A 19,715-nucleotide genomic window follows, 5' to 3' on the forward strand; every position below is an offset into this window, starting at 1 on the left:
CCAACTGGGGGCATCTGACCTGAGGCAGAGAAAGCACTGCTGGGATGGGATCTCCCACTGCCCCCCACCATACTCTAGCCTCATGTCTGGGAGACTCAGGAATCATGGGGTGCCTTTCCACACAGACTACCAAAGTCAACTCATTAGCTTTTGACACAAAACTAGGATGGAGAGGAAGAGATACAAAAATGAAATCTTCTCATTGTCTTGCCACAAGTCAGTGGAGCCTGGGAAGGAGTTTTCCTCAGAACTTTTGCCTTCTGCTCAGGCATTTTTTTTTTTTTTGGTCAAGACACATTCCTCATCCTCATGACCCAGGAGACTATTTTCTAACTCTCCCCACAAGCTCAGTCTCCTATTCCAATATAAATTTTCCCTTGAAATTTTGCAAGCTGACTCAAGTCTTTCATGGACTGAAGTATAATACAAACACTAGTATTTACCATAGTACTTAGATGTCAGAATATGAAATATATTACATTAATTGGAGATGGACATCCTGCAAAACCAATACCACAGTAGTTAAAAAATACTTCCAGGCTTTGAAACATACTTTTTAATTTCTGTCAATGTTTGGTGAAACCAGAAATCATTGTAATACAACCCAAATGTGTGGATGATGAAATTTTTTGTAAAGTTATCAAGTTTCAATCTCTAAGGTAAGGAGCAGGTCATGGGAGGCATTGTACCACTCATAAGAAATGACTCCAAGACAGAATCATTTGGTCACTTCATCACTCAGATTTCAACATTAAAAAAACAAAACAAAACAAAGCAAAAAAAACCCCAAAAAACAAAAAAAAAAAACATCAAAACCACAGCTCCCAAGTCTAGCATTCAGCCTACCAGGAACTGAAACAGGTCATTATAGAGTTCTTAGTCCAAGACGTATTTTCTTCAAAGTTTCTGGAGCAAACGGTCTCCAAAACAAATACCAACAGATTCTGGTATAAAGACACTGTCTACAGACACTTCCTTTTAGAAAGTGCTAATCAGCAGGTGACTCAGCCTGGTGACTCTTCATAATGGAGTGCCTTTCACTTCAGGAAGGGCAAACTAACTCCGTGACTCCAGTTCAGAGGGGCCTTGTGCTTTTTATTCTTAGACATCAGTGGAGGCACTTAGGAAAGGGAAAATGAAGGTCAGGTATCTTCTTCAGTAGTCTCAAATAGGCAAAGACTCCTTCTGTCAAGATTCCCTTTTTTGAGAACAGAAGGGTAATGTCTTGCTTCAAGAGGTGCAGCTGTAGGAAGATAATAGAATGTCAGACTCTGAGAAGGGAAAAGATAGTGAAGAATAAGAAGTGTTAACATTTAGAAATTATTATTCCCTCCCCCCCAAAAAAAGAAATTATTATCCCCCCCTCCCCACCCCAGTAATTCTAGATGTGGCTTCTATTAGCAGCAGATGTGGCAAATCATATGATAGAGGGTTTATTATTTTTTTCTATTTTAGCATTTTCTGGATGCTTCTTGAGTGTGAATATGTGGACATCTGGGGCAGAATACTAAGATATGCCTTACAGTCAGGACTTTGGAAATTTTGAGTCATTACTCAGAGTTCAAATCTCACCATGGAACTCAATTCTCTGATGTCCAGCTTTCTCATCTGGAGGTAAATAGGATCATATTATTTTACTCATTTTTCAGATATGGACATTGAAAACAGTATGTCCACCCTAGTATTTAACTTACAGCTGAAATAAATGAATGAAATAAAATAAATGAATGAAATTATATGTAAAATTATTGACTATAGCATGTGCTAAAAACCTGATAATACTGTCATCAGTAGTAGTAGTAGTAGTAGTAGTAGTAGTAGTAGTAATGGCAATACAGCCTACCAGCGCTTGCTGATCTAAAGTTTAGTTCATTGTGATCTTGCTCTAAGGAAATCTTTTCATTTTGTGATGTGATACACATTTTGTCATCAGTAGAGTCTCAGAATTAGGAAACAGTCCAAAAGGTTCCTCTGGGAGCTGTCTCTAGAATAACATATGGTAGGATAACACTTGAAATTATTTTTGGTGTGCACACCCCAGACTATCATTAAAGATCAAAGTGACAGTTTCAAAAGTAACCAGTAACCATGCTAAGAGAGAAAACATGATTTCTAGGAAAGAAGTGGTAGACAAATCAATAGTTTAATGGCTAACCTGGTTTTGAAGTCATTATCTTTATTCATTAATTTTCTTGACATTCAGCTGGCCACATGTATTTATAAAATACTTACTTCATATATTAGGCACTGTATATTATAATGATGAACAAAGTAGACCTTATCCCCCCTAAATGGGAGTGACATTTAAAGAATAAACACACAGAATTCCCATTGTGTTAAGTGAGATGAGTGGGGTGCAGGGTGAGAGAAAACATGAGGGAGGGCGTTTCATAGTTCGGCAGGTTGGAGATGGCATCTGTTGGAAAGCTCTAGTAAAGCAGAGATCAGAGGGATAGATGGGAGTTTGCTGGGCAAAGTAAGCACACTCTGAGGACCTCAGGAAAGGAAAAAGTATAAGAACATGAGAGAAGGTCTGAGCGACCTGAGCATAGCAGCATTGTAGGAAATTAGGGGCACAGTAGAAAAGATGGAGATGGAGAAGTTCACAGAAGACAAGAATTCAGGGCCTTTTAGATCATGTTACAGTTTGAATAAATAACATACTGACATGATTTTATGTGGAGTTTGCATATGGCACTTAGCTGCTCAATGGATAATGGATGGGAAAGGAACATAAGTGAATATGGAAAAACCAACTAAGAAATTATATTCACTCCTGCTCTTCTTTTGCCTCCTTTGTCCTTTCCTCTATGTCTTCCTGTTTCCTTTCCTTCTTTCCCTGTTTTTTCTTTCCCTACCTTCCCCACCTCTTCCTTTCCCTTGGTTTTCTTTCTCCTTAATTCTCTGTCTTTTCCTTTATATTCTTTCCTTTCCTTCATCTGTATATCCTTTCCACTTCCTTCCCTTCTGAAACAATTCTGTGCACAAGACATTAAATGGAGTCAAGTGAGATAGATGTCTGAGCAAGGGTGGTTAAGTGCCATGGTGGCTCAGTGCAGTGTGTCAGAGTCCAGGCAGGGGCAGGGAGCAACTGTGTCAGGGGCACTGTGGGTACAAAAATAAAGAAGGGCAAGGAGGGTATCCATGCAAGAGGGAGCCTGGCATGAGATGTCAAAGCCAAACAGGATAAAGAGGACATGGAACCAGCATGAACAGGGTCCCACTGGCCAAATAAGAAACAATTTGGGCATTAGAATAAATAATTATAATAACGGATTGTAACTAATTGAATAAAGTAAGAAACCATGAGTCTTATTCTGATATAAATAAATGAATAAATTGAATGTTTGATTTGAAATGTGATATTTATATAATATCAAAGAAACTACTCACAACCTATTTCAAATAGGAGAAGAGTATATCTACAGTGGAAAATCCTGGCAGGTACTATCACAAAAGTGTGTTTATAATTCAGTCTGAAGTTTCTCTTTCTCTGTCTTTAATCTACTGAATACCTTTATCTCTTCATCACTCCTTTGAAACCATTGTCATTAAGGTCAACAGGACCTCCACAATATCAAATCTAATGGTCAGTTCTCATTCTCATTCTTACCTGACCTCTCAGGACATTGGCCACTCACTCATTCTTACGGCCCTTTTAATAATGTGGCTTCCTTGTCATCTTCATGTTCTGGTTCCCTTTCTACCACACTGACTGCTCTTTCTGATTTTCTGGCAAGATCCTCTCCTCTTCCCAGATCTTCAATGTTGTAGTGTCCTAAGGCTCTTTCCTGGAACCTCTTGTCTTTTAAAACTACACTCATTTCTTAAGTATTCTCAACCAGTGCACTGATTACACAAATTATACAAATTATCATCTCACAAGACTAATTAACTAACCCAACTGCCTATTCAACATCCAATCTCCACTTAATTTTGAACAGAAATTGCAAATCTAGTAAGACTAAAGCTGCATTGTTGATTCCATTTTCTTTACCAGAACTAGACTATCTCCCAGTGTTTCTTAACTCAGTAAATGATGCCACTATTCATCTTGTTGCTTGAACCCAAAACATTAAAATTGCCCCCGATTTTACTCTTTTTTTCTTTTTCCACATTCAGTAATGACAAAAATAGTTAGTACTCATATAATATTTACTGACTTCTAGTAATATACATATTACTAAGCTGCAAGGGCTTTGCATAGCTTAGTTAATCCTAACGAAAAAGTAAATTAGTTTATTTACTTAACTTATTTAGGAGGCTTATTTCAACCACCATTTTACTAATAAGGAAGTGAAAGACAGACATTGTTGTTTTCACAATGTTATAGAGATAGCTTGTGCCCAAGAATGAATTTCAAATGTGAGAAGCCTATCTCCAGAGACTATGGTCTGAAGTGTCATTATATAACGCTTAGATGACCATAAGAATCTCTTGGTTTAGTTTTGCATTTAGTCTTATCCCCCACAGTAAATTTTCCATATAACATGAAACTTTTCCTTTAAACTCACAGTTAACTAACACCACCCTTCTGCTTTAAAATGCTCTTAGGGTTTTCTATTACCTAAAGAATAAAATCAACCTGTCTCACTATGACCTATGAGGCCCTATTGATCTAGCCCACTTGAAATCCTAACTCTAATGTTTGTAAAGCCCAGACCAGAAGTGTAAAGGGAGGCCCACAGACCATATATCTAAATATTAAGGTTTATAAGGAAATGCAAATAACTTGAATAAAGGTGAAAATTTAATGTTTTCTTTCAAGTATAAGTAAACCTTATTAAATAGTTTTGCAAAAGTAAAACTATTTGAACTTTTAGCATTTAGAATCCATTTCATTACAAGGGTAATGAATATAATGGGTATTGCTTTTCATGCATTTTACATCTAGTCTGACATATTTACAAATTTAAGAGCAATATAAATTGTTTACTATGACGAAATGCTCCTCAGATACTATGCACAGTTTGTGCTAGTACCATATTTGATGTTTGTTTGTAAATATCTCTTGAACCAAATTGGAATCAAAAGGAAACCAAAACTAGGTGAAGCACATTTCTGGGAAATATAAAAATCTATGGCATTCATTTTATCTAAGAGGTGAGGCTTGACAAGTCAAATAATTTATCTAAGTATTTCTTCCTCTCAAACCCACTGAGCAATTCAAAGCTGTGTCCTTTGATGTTAGCAGTGGAACAACACTCAAATCTTTATAGAATTTGAAGAAAATTGGATTTTCTTTCAAATATATAAGACAAGAGATGTGGAAGCTATTTCCTTGAATATTATTAGTCAAAAAGCAAATGTCACCAGTTACAAGAAGGGCTGCCTGGGCCAACACTGAGTGTGGGATTCACAAATGACAGAGGTGCCTGAGCAGGGTTCATAATTGTAGCATTGCTATAGCTAGATTTGTGACATTGAGGAGGGCCTCTGCAGCATGGGGTTCAGGGTAGGAATCTTGCTTGTCTGGGTCTGAGGACAGTACTGAGCCAAGGGATAATTCTCAGATAGTGTTCTTTGCCCTTGATTACTATATTCACAATATTTTCAGAGAACATTGGTTTGATTACCCTCATATTCTGCTTAATCTCTGGATTCCAGATTTCCCACAGAACTTTTCCAGGAAGTTTATACTGTCCCGTGAACTTTTTAGTGTTTTCAAAGAGATTTTTTAAATGTTTTAGTCTAGATCTGAATCTGTTTTAATTGAGAATACTGATCTCATATATATATATTTTTCTCTCCTGAGTCCAATTTGGATTCTTTCCAGTTTGGCTTCCCCATGTCTGCTCTGCAACTCTTCTCCATTCTGTGAAGATGTTTACTGCAAAAGTTATTTTGAGACCTTCATGTTGTCAACCAATAGATATTTTATTAGACTGTGTTCAACTCTCTGATATTTCTACCTCACTAAATATTCCTTCTCAATATTATTTTCTAGCTGCTGATACTTTAGAGACCTGAATTTACTTAAAGCTCAGTCCTTGACTTTTTCTCCTGTATCTCTATCCTCTTCCATGTATAAGGTTATGAATCCTCTGGCTTCCAGAATAATTTCTCTACCAATGATTTTAAACTTTTATCTTCAAAATTTTACCTGACTCACAATATGTGCAAGTTAAAAGAGAAAATTCATAAGATTTTCTTGAGGCATTTATCAAAAATTTTGATAAAATCCAATATTCATTCATGATATAACTCCTATACTAGAAGAAAAACTCCTTAGCCTCTGAGAAACCTGCATAAAACTTCTAGCACCATAATGCTTCATAGTGAAATGGTAAGAGCTTTCCTTCTGCAAGCTGAACAAACCAAGTATGTATGCTATCACTGCTTCCAGCCAACATTACATTGGGAGAATAAGACAAGATAAAGAATTAAACACAAGAGTTGCAATGAAAGAAAATAAAGAACAGTTGTACAGAGATAATATGATTCCATATATATTCTTTAAAACTATAAATAAGTTATTAGAATTGATATGAGTGTTTTTAAATAGTAGTTGAATATTAAAGAAATATAAAACAACCATTTTCATTTCTATATAATAGCAAAAAGTGAGCATTTAGTAATTGGAAGTTATAAAATTTAGAAAAAGTATTTTACTATTTATAGAACATCAAATAATATGAAGCAGGTTAGATAAATATAATAAAATGCGTGATGGACTTCTATGAAGAAATTACAAGGCATACAGTGTTTTTGAGAGACATCAAAGGACAAAAAAGTAAATAGAAGGAATAGATCCTACTCATGGCTTGGAAGGCCCATGATTGAAGGATTCAGTGCAATCACAAGAACTCAGCAGTTGCTGTTGTTGTTTTATTTTAGAATACGATGGGCTTATTGTAAAAGTAACATAGAAATGCAATTGTCAAGCACAGCAAGAGCACTCTTAAAAAGCAGTTCTTCAGAAGAATTTGCTCTACCAGATTTCAAGCCTTGTTATAAAACTATAATAATTAAAAAGCTTTCTATTTGCACTGAGGTAGTGATATGTAACAGAATAGAGGGCATTTGTGCTGAGCCATGAATATGTGAGTATTTAATTTATGACAGAATTATTACTTTTTTGAAGTGTGGTTTTAGAATAATTGAGTTTCCACGTGGATAAAATTTACTACATATCATGCACAAAACATCAGCTCCATTTGAGTAATAGTCCAAATATAAACATCTCATATATTTAAAAGAATATATATAAGAGAATATATTTATGATCTAGCAATGGGAAATATTTATTAAATGAGATTTCAAAAAAAATGATTGACAAATTGAGCTACTTGGAATTTAAGGACTTCTGTTAACCCAAGGGCAGCATTTATAGAGAGAAAAGGCAAGACATAAAGTATAAGAAAATGTTTGTAACCCATATAGCTGGTCAAAAACTACTATCCAAAATATATAAAGAACTATTACAAAAAGAAAAAAAACTGGAATTAAAAAAAAAAGTGGATATCCCAATTTGGAAATGGAAAGAAAAAAAAGAGGAACAAGTAAGTTTACAAAAATAGAAATCAAAATATTAGATAAATATTTGCGAATACATTCAACCTCTCTAACAATAAAAAAATTGATTAAAACCATAATGAAATACTATTGTGTATCAACAATATTGGCTAAAATTGAACATTTCATTACTACTAATGTTGGCAAGGATATAAAGCAGTAGAAAATATTATATTATTTGGTGGGAATATAAATTGGTATAACCACTGGAAACTGACAATATTTTCAAAAGTTGAATATATGCAAACTAAGCAATTCCACCGTTAGTATAAACTCATCTGTATATGTGTGCATATATCCACACATACAATAGGAAATAGGCAAGTATGTTCCTAGCAGAATAATCATAGTTAAAAACAAAAAAACTTTTAAAAAACTCAAATGCACATCAACATTAGAATAAATAAAAGTAGCCTGCTGTATAGTGATGTAAACAAATAATTCTCATTGTGTGCAATAATGTAGATAAAGAATCAGCAAATTATAGCCCATGGGCCAAACAAATCCATTGTGACCTACTTTTGCATGACCCACAAACAGCATTTTTTTTTTTTTTTTTTTTACATTTCGGTGACTCGTAAAACAGACAAACAAAAAAGAATATGTATCAGAGAATGTATCTAGCCTGAAAAAACTAAAATATTTACTATTTGGTCCCTTATAGAAAAAGTTTGTCAACCCCTGACATAGATGGATGTTAAAAATGTACTTGATCAAAAAAGGGACCTAAGAATGAATACAGAATCATTCCAGTCCTACAATGTTCAAAATCAAGCAAAAGTAAATTCTTTTGTTTCAAAATCAATATAAATATCAGAACTATAATGAAAAGCAAGAAAATGTCACAAAAGTCAGTTTGCTAATTACTGTGAAGGAAAAATACCATCATGGGGAGAGAGACCCAGGGATTTCAGGTGCTGGGAATAAAGTTCACACACACACACATAGACACAAACACAAATATGGCATTTTTCAGTACATATATTTATTTCACAATAATTGTTTTTTGAAGAGTAATTGTACTACTTTTGGTTCCTACAACATGACATACTGAGATACTTGTGTACCTTTTTGCAAAGAAGTGTTTGGTAATATGTAAACAAAAATACTTTAATACATATTTGACCTAAAAAGAAAGAAGATAAAACTAGATGCCAGAAACGAAGAAGATCTTAAAGTCAGAGAGGAAGGTTCCTGAGTGGTGTTGTGGTAGCCCAGGCAGGAATTGCATTTCCAGGGCTAGGGCAATGCTGTCTGAGAAGAATTGGGGTTCCAGATGTCAGGCACATTTGAAAAAGTAATATGTAATCAAGACTTCTGCATAAAGTCCACAACTGAGGACAGTTGCTCATTGTGTAAAAGGAAAATTAAAGTATATCTCTCCATTAACTCAAGGAAGAGGCAAAGATCTTGATTTCCTCCTGGAGATACAATTTAGGAAAAACATAGTCATTGGAAAATGGAAACCCCCATTTCATAGATTTAGCCAAATGAGGAGGAGAACCTGGCATAAATATTGGTCCCAGGGTGAAGATATGCTGGGATCCTGACTTAAGCAAAAAGGAAGAAAACATTTTCTAAGATTTGGTTTTTTGCCCAAGTGTTCATGCATGTGCACACACATACACACAAACATATTTCAGCTAAATAAAAAGGCAACCACAAAAACTACAAACCACACAAGAAAATAATCCATCCCTACTTATTGGACTTATGCAGATAAATACATTGTTATGAAAAATAAAAATATTTAATAAGAATTTCAGAATTCTGGAGGGATCAGGCAGGGAGAAAAAAAATTTCAAAGTTTGTTGTAAAGAAACACTTTAACCAAATTGGTGTAGGTTATAGATAGCCTAATGGGAAGAGAAATAGGCATCCTCTCAGTCTGGAAAAGAAAACATTAAGGTAATTATTTTTCAAAAAAAAGAAAATAATCTATCCTGAGGGAGAATCTGATTAATAATAAACATGAGGAATAAGATCTCAAGAATTATAAATAATAGAAAAATCATAAAATGTACCTTAAACTGTTAAGGAAAACTGTTAAAGATGTAATAAAATTACAATAAAATGAAATATTTTACAAATAATGTTTTTGAAAGAAAACAATAGGAATTTTTTAAAATGAAAAAATATTAACTGAAATTAAATACTCAGAGATTTGTTTAAATGTCACATTGAACACAATTGAATAAAGAATTTTGAACACAACTGAATAAAGAATTAGTAAACTGAAGGATTGGCATGTGGCAAATACTATAGGAAATAATAACCCAATGAGATAAAGGAATGGAAAATGTAGAGTGAGTGTCATGGCAAATAGAATAAAGATGACTGACATGTCAAATAAGAGCTCCAGAAGAGAATAAGGGGAAAACTGAGCAAAGACATATATGATAAATATATCATAAAATGATAAACAGCTAAGAATTTTCAGACCTGATAAGAAGCTATGAATTTTCATTATAAAGAATCATATGAACTTCTGAGCTGGATAAATAAAATAAACATTCACTGGGATGCATCATAGTGGAACTGCAGACAAAAGGAGAAACAGAGCAAATCCAAAACAATCAGATAGAAAAGACATTTTACCTGCAAAACATGAACAATTAGATAGTTAATTAGATGCTCATTCAACAGAAGTAGAAAGTAGACATAATTGAATAATATCTTAAAGTTGCTAAGGAATATAATGTGAAGTTAGACTTTATGCTCAGTTAAAGTTCTCCTTCAAGAGCAAATGTAAAATAGAAATACTTTCACACAGATGCTAACTTGACCACTCAGATACCCTGCTGAAAGAACCATTACAAGATGTATCCCATAAAGATGTGAAATGAGACTCAGGAAGAAATAGGAAGCAAATTTGAATGGTTAGCAAATAAATCAGAACAATGTGAGTAAATCTAAATAAACATTATTGTAATAGTTAATGATTATGATTAAAATAATGCCTAATTGGGGAGAAGGGGGTAACACAGAATGTTATTAAAATGCCACAAAAAATTATATGCAAGACACAGCCATTTGATCATTCTTTATTACTCATGAAAAACACCTGTTAATTCAGGTATTCATTTTAACATTACATCATTCTATCAGACAAAATATATTGAATATCTCCATTTTATAGGAGAAAAAATTAGAAAAAAACTCTAAATTGTCTAAAGAAGGATGATTAAGGAGAAAAAAAAGAATCAAGAAATATCATGAAAATACACACACAAAAATTATACAAATAGGGATCCCTGGGTGGCGCAGCGGTTTAGCGCCTGCCTTTGGCCCAGGGCGCGATCCTGGAGACCTGGGATCGAATCCCACGTCAGGCTCCCGGTGCATGGAGCCTGCTTCTCCCTCTGCCTGTGTCTCTGCCTCTCTCTCTCTCTCACTGTGTGCCTATCATAAATAAATAAAAATTAAAAAAAAATTATACAAATAATTTCAAGTATACCCACAATACCAACAAATATAGAGCATGCTCATCAGTTAAAAGATAAAGGCCCTCAAATTGGGATAAATGAGAAGTTAAGGTATATGCAATTTATAGACATTATACAGAAAAGACACTACCAAAAAAATCAGAAAAGATATATAAGGCAAATGCTAACCTAAATAAAGATGCCAATTTGTATTAATGTCATCTAATTAAATGTAAAGGTATGAAGGAATATTAGTGATAAAGGTAATGATAGAGATTAAAAAGAAACAATTCCCCAGGAAAATGAAATAATACTAAATGCATCTATTCAAACAGTGTAGTCTCAAAAAAATATAAAGCAAAACAAAAAAATAGAATTACAAGGAAAATTGATAAATAGCAGAAGATTTTTACTTGTCAGAAACAGAACAATCAGCAAAAATGGTCAAAAGTAAAAAAACTAATCAAATACTGCAATAACAAATTTGTTTGAATTGTTATATTAAACCTTGCATCCAACAATTAAGATATCCATTTTTTAAAAAATAATAATCAGAATACTGATAAAAATCTACCATGTCTTAAGATGTGCCAGAATTCGATATGGTACAGACAACAGTAAAAACACATTACCAAAAATATCTCCACAGGTACCTAAACAACTTGTTGGAAAATTTTTAAATGTTAATATTTAAGTATTTCTTAAGTCCAAGGGAATTCAGAATGGATTTTAGAATATCTAGAGAACTGAAACATATCACAATTCATGAGTCACAACTATAGTAATACAGAAGACTGGGACCTTAAAACCACAAATTAAGAACAAATACCGATTCAAAAAAAAGTTAGTGAGCTATATGTTCAATTTGTGAACTATATGGAAAGACTAATAGAGTGAACATAAAGAAAAGAAGAGGAAATAACTAATAGAGGAAAGTCAAGAGCAAAAAAAAAAAAAACTAAAGAGGATTAACAAAAATCAAAGCTGGTTCTCTGAAAAAATAATAATATAGGCAAATCTCTGATAGAGAAAGACAGAGATAGAAACAGACAGAGACAGAGAGACAGAGATCTGGTTAGAAACTATGTACTTAAATTTATTCAATTAATGGTCAAAAATCTATCTATCCCTCCTTCTCCTTATTCCTTCTCAAAAAAGAAAAAAAAAAAGGCCTACCTATAAAGCAAATTAAAGCATTCTTAATATATAATATATTCCAAGAAATAGCCAAAGAGAAGCAGCTCTCCAAATTAGTTTATGAAATTAATATAATATCAGTTCTAAAACTGGACCAAGAAAGTACCAAAAGGAAAAACTGTAAGGCAATCATACAGAGGAATATAGATGCAGTAATTCTAAATAAAATATTAGTAGACTCTATTGAATCCAACCACTTTTTCAGTGAGCAAGTAGGACGTATCCCAATAATTCATAGATAGTTTCTACAACTATAATTCACTACTTTAACAAATCAATGATTAAAAAAGATAAACAGGGATCCCTGGGTGGCGCAGCGGTTTGGCGCCTGCCTTTGGCCCAGGGCGCGATCCTGGAGACCCGGGATCGAATCCCACGTCGGGCTCCCTGCATGGAGCCTGCTTCTCCCTCTGCCTATGTCTCTGCCTCTCTCTCTCTCTCTGTGTGACTATCATGAATAAATAAATAAAATCTTTAAAAAAAAAAAAAAATTTTAAAAAAGATAAACAATATAATGCCCTTAATGAATGCAAAAAGCATATAGTAAAATTTAATATTCATTATTTTAAAAAATCTCTTAACAAAGTAGGCATAAAAAGTGGTACTAACTTCCTGAGACTTGAAATTGAATATTACATTTAATGCTAAAATATTAAAACATCCCCTCTAAAGTAAAGAAGAAAATAAGGATGCCTGCTATCAGCAGTTTAATTCGGAATTATAGCCTCTGTCTTAGCCAGACCAATAATATAAGGAAATGCCAAAAATGTGAAATTTGAAAGAAACAAAATTAGTGTTACTCAAAGGTGGCATGGTTATCTACACAGAAAAGAAAGAAAACATACAAATGATTAGAATTAATAAAAGTGCATCAACATTGCTGAATATGACAATAATGTCTTCATATCGACAATAAAACTTTAGAAAATATATATCAACAAATCTTATCCATGATGACAGCAAGAGTACATAGGAATGTATTTCAGAAAATTAGAGAATAAACTCTATGGAAAGCTTATAAAAATTTATTGAGAGAAATTCTAAAAAGATCAAAATAGTTTATGATAGAAGTCATGTTCATGAATGGAAGCACTAAATTTCTGTCTTTCTAACCTCCCACCCCCACATTGTTTTTAGTTCCTTGTTGTTTTTAAGGAAATTAATTAATGGATACTAAAACTAACATGCAAGAATAAAGTGCCACACATGCCTGAACTACACAGAAGAGTGAACTACACTTGCTCAAGAGGAGGATGAACTAGCTACCCCAGATACAAGATTTATTCTAACGCTCCTAACTGGGCAGTGTAGTAGAGACGCAGTGTGGTAGAGACGCAACTACACAGCAAAGACACCAGGATAGACCCATGCATATATCAAAGTGCGAAGTGTGTTTATGAGATGGCTTAGAAATCAGTGGTGAGAAAATAGTTGACTGCATGATAAATATTGTTGAAGTAATTACCCTTTTGTAATAAATTAAATTTCTCCTTCACATGGTAGTAGTAACAGCAGCAACAACGGTAGCAGTGTTGTCACTAACATATGTTGAGTGTTGGTTACATGCCAGGCGCTGGTCTAATAAATGCTCATATTTGTTAGCTCATTTAATCCTTTCTATGTGCCAAGAAGGCATTTGACAGATGACCTAACTGCGTCTCAGAAAGAGGCATCACCCGCTCAGAGTCACACAGCGAGTTAGCTAGCAGCAGAAGCAGAGCGGTGCTTTCTTTCTTTGCAGGCAGTCTGGATACGGAGCCCTAGCTCCTACCTACCACACACTGTTGTAATTGCAATGGAAGTGGAATTCCTCATGGGGCAAGATCTTAAAGGTGAAAACAAACCTTAAAACTTTAAGAAAGACTTTTAGGACATAGGATTCTAGGTCAGAAAAAAAATTCTATACACATATTTATTAAACTTATAAAGATAAGCATGTAATTTCATTTAACAACCTGAAAATGATGGTTATATATTAATCTATATTAATATATATTTATATATTTATAATATACACATATATATGACAGATACAGAAAAGGGAGGTACTTATTAAATCAGATTGGTGAATAAGCGTATGCCTGTTTATTTTTCAGTATATTTAGCATTTCCTAAATACCTGAATTTTATTTGATTTTTTAAGATTTTATTTATTTATTTGAGAGAGAGAAAATGAGCGAGAGAGCCTGAATGCAGGGTTGGCAGAGGGAGAGTGAGAAGCAGGCTCCCACTGAGCAGGGATCTCAGGATCATGACTTGAGACAAAGGCAAACGCTCAACAGACTAAGCCAACCAGGCACCCCAATACCTGCATTTTAAAAACTAGATGCAAAGTACATTTTTGAAAAGATGAGTCGGAGATGAGGAAGGCAAGTCAGCGAGTATAGACTACTCTTAAGAAATAAGTTTGTGTATTTTTTAATGAGGCTGCAGGAGACTGCGAACGAGGTAAAGCCCTTTAGAAAATTTACTTTCTCATTTTTCTTTTTCCAAATAAACACTAATGCACCCACTAAGGTGATAAAATTACCCACAACAGTCCATTCTCAGCCTATACATCAAACTCTGGTTATTACCTGGGGCATCTCCTGATTTGTGCATTGCACTTCCTCAGTAAATGCTTGTTGATTGAGCTATTTGCAATCTGGTATTAAACTAAATTAAATCATATTAATTCAGAAGATGCCTAACAGGTGTTCCATTGGTATTAAATTGATGCCCTGGGCATCACATTAGGCAAAGAAAGCTTTTGGCCTTGATTTCACTACTTTCAGTAGCAAAACAGATGAGAAAGTTAGTGCACATTGTGCTTTTAAAAAATAAAACAAAAACAAAACAAAACCAAAAAAAACTTACTTGGAAAGTCTGGGATGTTTGTTGACTCTGTGAGCACTTCACTGTCTACTCACACAATCAGCTGATATCTCTCCTCAGCCAGCTTTGGCTAACCTCTGATGCCCTTTCCCCCTGGTTAGAATTCTGCAAAGCTGAATTTCCATTTCAAGCACAACCCACTGCTTTTGAAATTGTTCCCATCGGTTTTCTCACCCTTCCTGGGTTTTGCCTGTTTTCCTCAGAGCCTTCAACAATCCCCTGAAGCGGAATTGCACAAAACAAAGGAGTATTCTCCTGCTTCTCTTACTTCTACTTTTAAATTTCTGCTTATTTGAAATGGAACTGGGTTGAAAGCATTTGAATTTTAGACGCCTCCTGATTTTAACAGTTTCTATGGCATTTGGCTCATTTCCTAGAACCAGGTTGTATGGATGGGCCAGGTAATTCAGGCTTCCGTGTTGACATTGCGGTTGTTTTGCTGCAAATTGTGTAAGAGCACTTCTGCCCCAGCATTCAAAGTCAGGTTTGCCTGGGGACTTCCTTGTACTGTTATATCGCTCATTCAATTTAATTAATATTCTGTTCAGCCTAGCTATGGAGTGTTTGAAAGTCTTCTCCAGTAGTAAAAATATTCTTTGGTCAATGTTCCTAAAGTATCTGAGAGTCTTCTGATGTCATTCTAAAGTTCTTTGAATTGCTCCCTTGATTAATGTTTTGATTCAAATAATCTTTGCTCAAAGTCAGTAGATTGTTACTCTTCCCTTTTCAAATTGTTGGCACTCTTAAGTTTTCATTTTAATTTTATATTCTTCTTCTTGGCTCATTACATTGGCATTCTCTTCCACTCATCTCTACCCTGAACCTCCTTACCACTATCTCTTGGGGCAGCCATGAAGGGAGGCTGTGATATTCACACAGATGTGTTTATAAAAATAAAGCAAATTTTAAAAGTGGCCAATGCTTTCAGTTTTCATCAGCTCTATGACTTCCGGTCTTCTTACCATTTCCAATCTCCATTATGTCTTCTTGCTTTGGGAATTGAGAGGATCTCTATAAAACATCTTTTCCATACAGTATTACAGTGTTTGTACTATTTTTGTTTTGAAATTGTTTCCTTCTCCTTGTCCCATCTTTCTCCCCCACCATGTCACTTTGTATCTCTGTCTCTCTGTCTCTTCTCTCTTGATACCATGAATAGATTTTTGTTTTCATCCTTTCCCTATTTTTCTTTTCCCAAACACTTGCTAGGTTCTCTTGCCTAACCACTCTGCTCAGCAATGATCTCCAAAAAGAAAATTCAAAGTTCAATAAGATATATTACCTAACTTTCAGGAGCTCATAGTTACTTAAAGAGAGAAATGTGTAACAAATTGCTATAATATATTAAGTTCTGTAAGATAATTTTGGACAAAAGTTATGGGTAATTTGCCTCAAGATGCTGGGAATGACAGCATAGAGGTAGAACTAATGTTTGAGTCTGGTGTGACAGCAGTTAATGGGCTTTGGAGACTGTCTATTCAAGCTCCCAAATCTATTAGCTCTGTGAACTTGAGTTAATTCTTTTATCTTGAGGCTTCAGGGTTTTTTTCATCATCTGATTGTCCTTATGATACTTGTCTTAGAATTAATAGGATAGCCCAGTGCCTGGGACATAGCAGGCACTTAAAAAATAGTAGTGCTCAGATGATGTTAGGTTTTGTTATGTGTGATGGATCTTCAGGTATATGGACAAGTCTCGCTAAAGGAATCACATGCCCAGTCAAAGAGTTCAGCCACATATATAGCATTTTGAGGAAAAGGCAAAAAGGTAAGTAGTTCAGGAAATTTAGTGGTTGGCCAAGAACGAGTTAAAATTTCACTAGACAATATAAATGGACTACGATGAGGGTTCCTTTAACTTGCTAAGGAGTTGAATTTGATTCCGTGCTAACTGAAGCCTAAAATCTTCTTTCAGTAGGAAAGTAGCATAATCTGCTTTACATTCAGAAGGCTGTGTGGAGATGAATTGCAGGATGAAGATGAAGAAGATTTGTAGTCCAATTAGCAAGCTATGGCCACAGCCTAAGCAAGAGATAATGAGGTTCCAAATTAAGTCACTGAAGTTGGAGAATGGAGGCAGATATGGGATATTTAAATGATGGAATCAATAGCCTTTGGAAAGAACTAAATATGCATGTGTATGCCTGTGTAAAAGGAGGCATTTCATTGTATTCTTCACTTGGCTACTGAAAAATTAGTTATATCTACCCCAAATGGTGTGTTTTTTTGCCCAACCCATTGATATAGATTTCATTCAATTATCTTTCATATTTGTTTTTTCATGTAATAATTATTTATGGACATGCATAGCAGAGTAATGTAAAGGTAAACAAGTTTAACCCATGCCTATCTCCCAGAAATTTTTGCTGATAGTGAGAAAAGAGAGAATATTCATTTTTCTTTGTTCTATTTTTTAACCACAAAGGGCTATTAAGTCAGAAAAAGTCCAAGAGGTTAACTCTTGTTATTTTAAGACTTGACTGGTGTTTTCCTTTCCCATCTTCCCAGCTCAGTAGCTTATAGGAAGTCCTCTCTGCACATGACATGCTGTATTGAGGGCCCAAGTAGTTATTTTTGGATGACCATGAAAATTTTACAAAGCAACTTGGGCCAAATCCCATATTGCCAGGTACCTCCCTAGACAAGTCTCTCAAGAGAGTAATCATCTGCATTTTCTTCTTTTAATTCATTTATCCTTGACACTTCTCTGATCTTCCCTATTATTACCATTGCTAAAGAAAAAAAATTCAGCCAACTACATTTGAAGATCTAATTGCCTTTATCAAGTGATTGATAAATCAGGCAGATCCCTTCCAACAAGTAGAGGAGAGTTCTGAGCAATTGTACAACATGGAAGGTTTTTATAGAAAGGAGGATGGGGCAAGAAATTATTAGCAACAGAAAAGAAAAGTCACCCTCCCTTAGGTTGAAGGACGAGAGGTCTTCTTAGGTGGATTACTTTTTCATCTTCCTTCAGAGGGTAGAGATGGCCCACGTGACAGCTTACCTCATTGGTTCTTATCAGAAAATTCCTGATCAACATGTTAAGATTACGTTTCTGGTATAGGTTAAAACTACAGTTAGATTAAGTAGTAAACCCTAGTTTGGTGACTTGACCTGGCCCAAGTGATGTCATTTTGGGCCTGTGGTTTTCTTTTTAAACCATGTAGGCAATATTTCATTGCATTTTTATTAAAAGGAAAAAAATAATCACTGAACAAGTTAGCACAAGTTAGGATATACTGCATTAACAAACGGTATTAAAATCTCAGTGGCTTAGCAAAACAAAATTTATTTCTTCCTTCTAATGTGAGCCCTGAAGGCCATCCTGGATTCTGTTTTCCCTCTCCTCACTCCAGGCCACAGAAACAATCTGGAGCATAGGTACTGCCATGGCAGAGAGGCAAAGTATACCAACCTTGAAAGCTTGCTCATGGCAAGGCATAGATTCCTGCTTTACATTTTACTGGTCAATGCAGGATACTCAGCCACATTTAACTACAAGAATGCATTGTAGTACTGATGCAGTAGTACTGAGAATAAAGTATAGAAGTCACTTCTCCTTTGTGCCTGGAAGGAGGAGAAATTGAATATTTATGATTAACCTTAATGACCAATCATAATTTCCTCTTTTGATCACTTAACACTTTACCCATTCTCTTTTCCACATGCAAAATGTCCACATCCTTTCTAATCAGGAAATAGGCTAAAAATTCAGTTATGGAAAGCTCAAGGGCTAGGATCTCTAGATGATGCTGAGTAGTCTTATCACTAAAGAAAACATGCAGTAGTCTCTACCACTGGTCCAAATATGGCTTTATGAGCTAGAAAGCAAGCTTAATGAACCCTTCATAAAACACATAGTCAATATGCAGGAGTAGAAGGGGAATGGGAAATCCTACTAAACCCTTTTCAGAGAGAAGAATGGAAGACACACAGTTGACAAAGGTCGTAACAATTCCTAAATATCATGGGGAGATATTTAAAGGGCTCCTTATCTTGGAAGGTGGAATGTTCCTTGATTAAATCCTCAGTTGCTCCCAGGGAGTAACTTGTACATCCTGTTCTCTAGGGTCTTCTGGAAGTTCTTCTTTTTTCATTATCCTCCCTGACTGCATGAAAAGAGCACTGGGGAATATACCTTCCTTAGGGACTAGCAGACTTTAAAGTTTCATTTTTTACCCAGGAATAGTTGGGAGGTACAAGGATTAATTTTAAACTTGAACAGACATATCCCCTTTAATCTAGATAGGTGAGTCTTTTGACAAGAAATTTCAAGAAAAAAAATCATTTTAGACTTGTTAATTTTTTAACTTTTAGAATATTTGGCACAACATTCTGTTAAATATGAAGGGTCTGCTTTTGTCTAGGTATGGTTATTGGCATATGGACCTGATTGCAATCAATAGATAAAATGCTAATAAAAATATGCAATGTTTTGTCCCTTGAACAAAAGTCATGATGACTTTATTTACATCAAATATCATATTCTTGGGTGTTTTTCTGTTTTTTTTTCTTTTTTTCTTGGGTGTTTTTCTGAATGAATATTTTATAGGGACTATATTTTTCAAATGTCTAAGTCTCTCTTCATGTATATTTTACCTTATTCTTTATGCCTGCCCTTGCTTTCAAATTGTGTATTTGCTTTTATTTATTACCACTCCTTTCTTTTTTTCAAAATGTATACTTAGATTGGTTTCAAAT

At 34.6% G+C, this 19,715-nt stretch overlaps 1 long non-coding RNA gene across 1 annotated transcript; it reads right to left on the reverse strand.

Annotated features, from left to right (window-relative positions):
• Positions 1-533: 533 nt before the first annotated feature.
• Positions 534-15,400, reverse strand: LOC140604894 (uncharacterized). Its single transcript, XR_012007714.1, has 2 exons — positions 15,202-15,400; positions 534-1,243 (listed from the first exon to the last, which is right to left on the reverse strand). It is a non-coding gene; the product is annotated as an uncharacterized lncRNA (long non-coding RNA).
• Between the last annotated feature and the right edge of the window lie 4,315 nt (positions 15,401-19,715).

This window comes from Canis lupus, chromosome 15 (genome assembly GCF_048164855.1).
Source record: "Canis lupus baileyi chromosome 15, mCanLup2.hap1, whole genome shotgun sequence".
In the NCBI taxonomy this organism is placed as follows: Eukaryota; Metazoa; Chordata; class Mammalia; order Carnivora; family Canidae; genus Canis; species Canis lupus.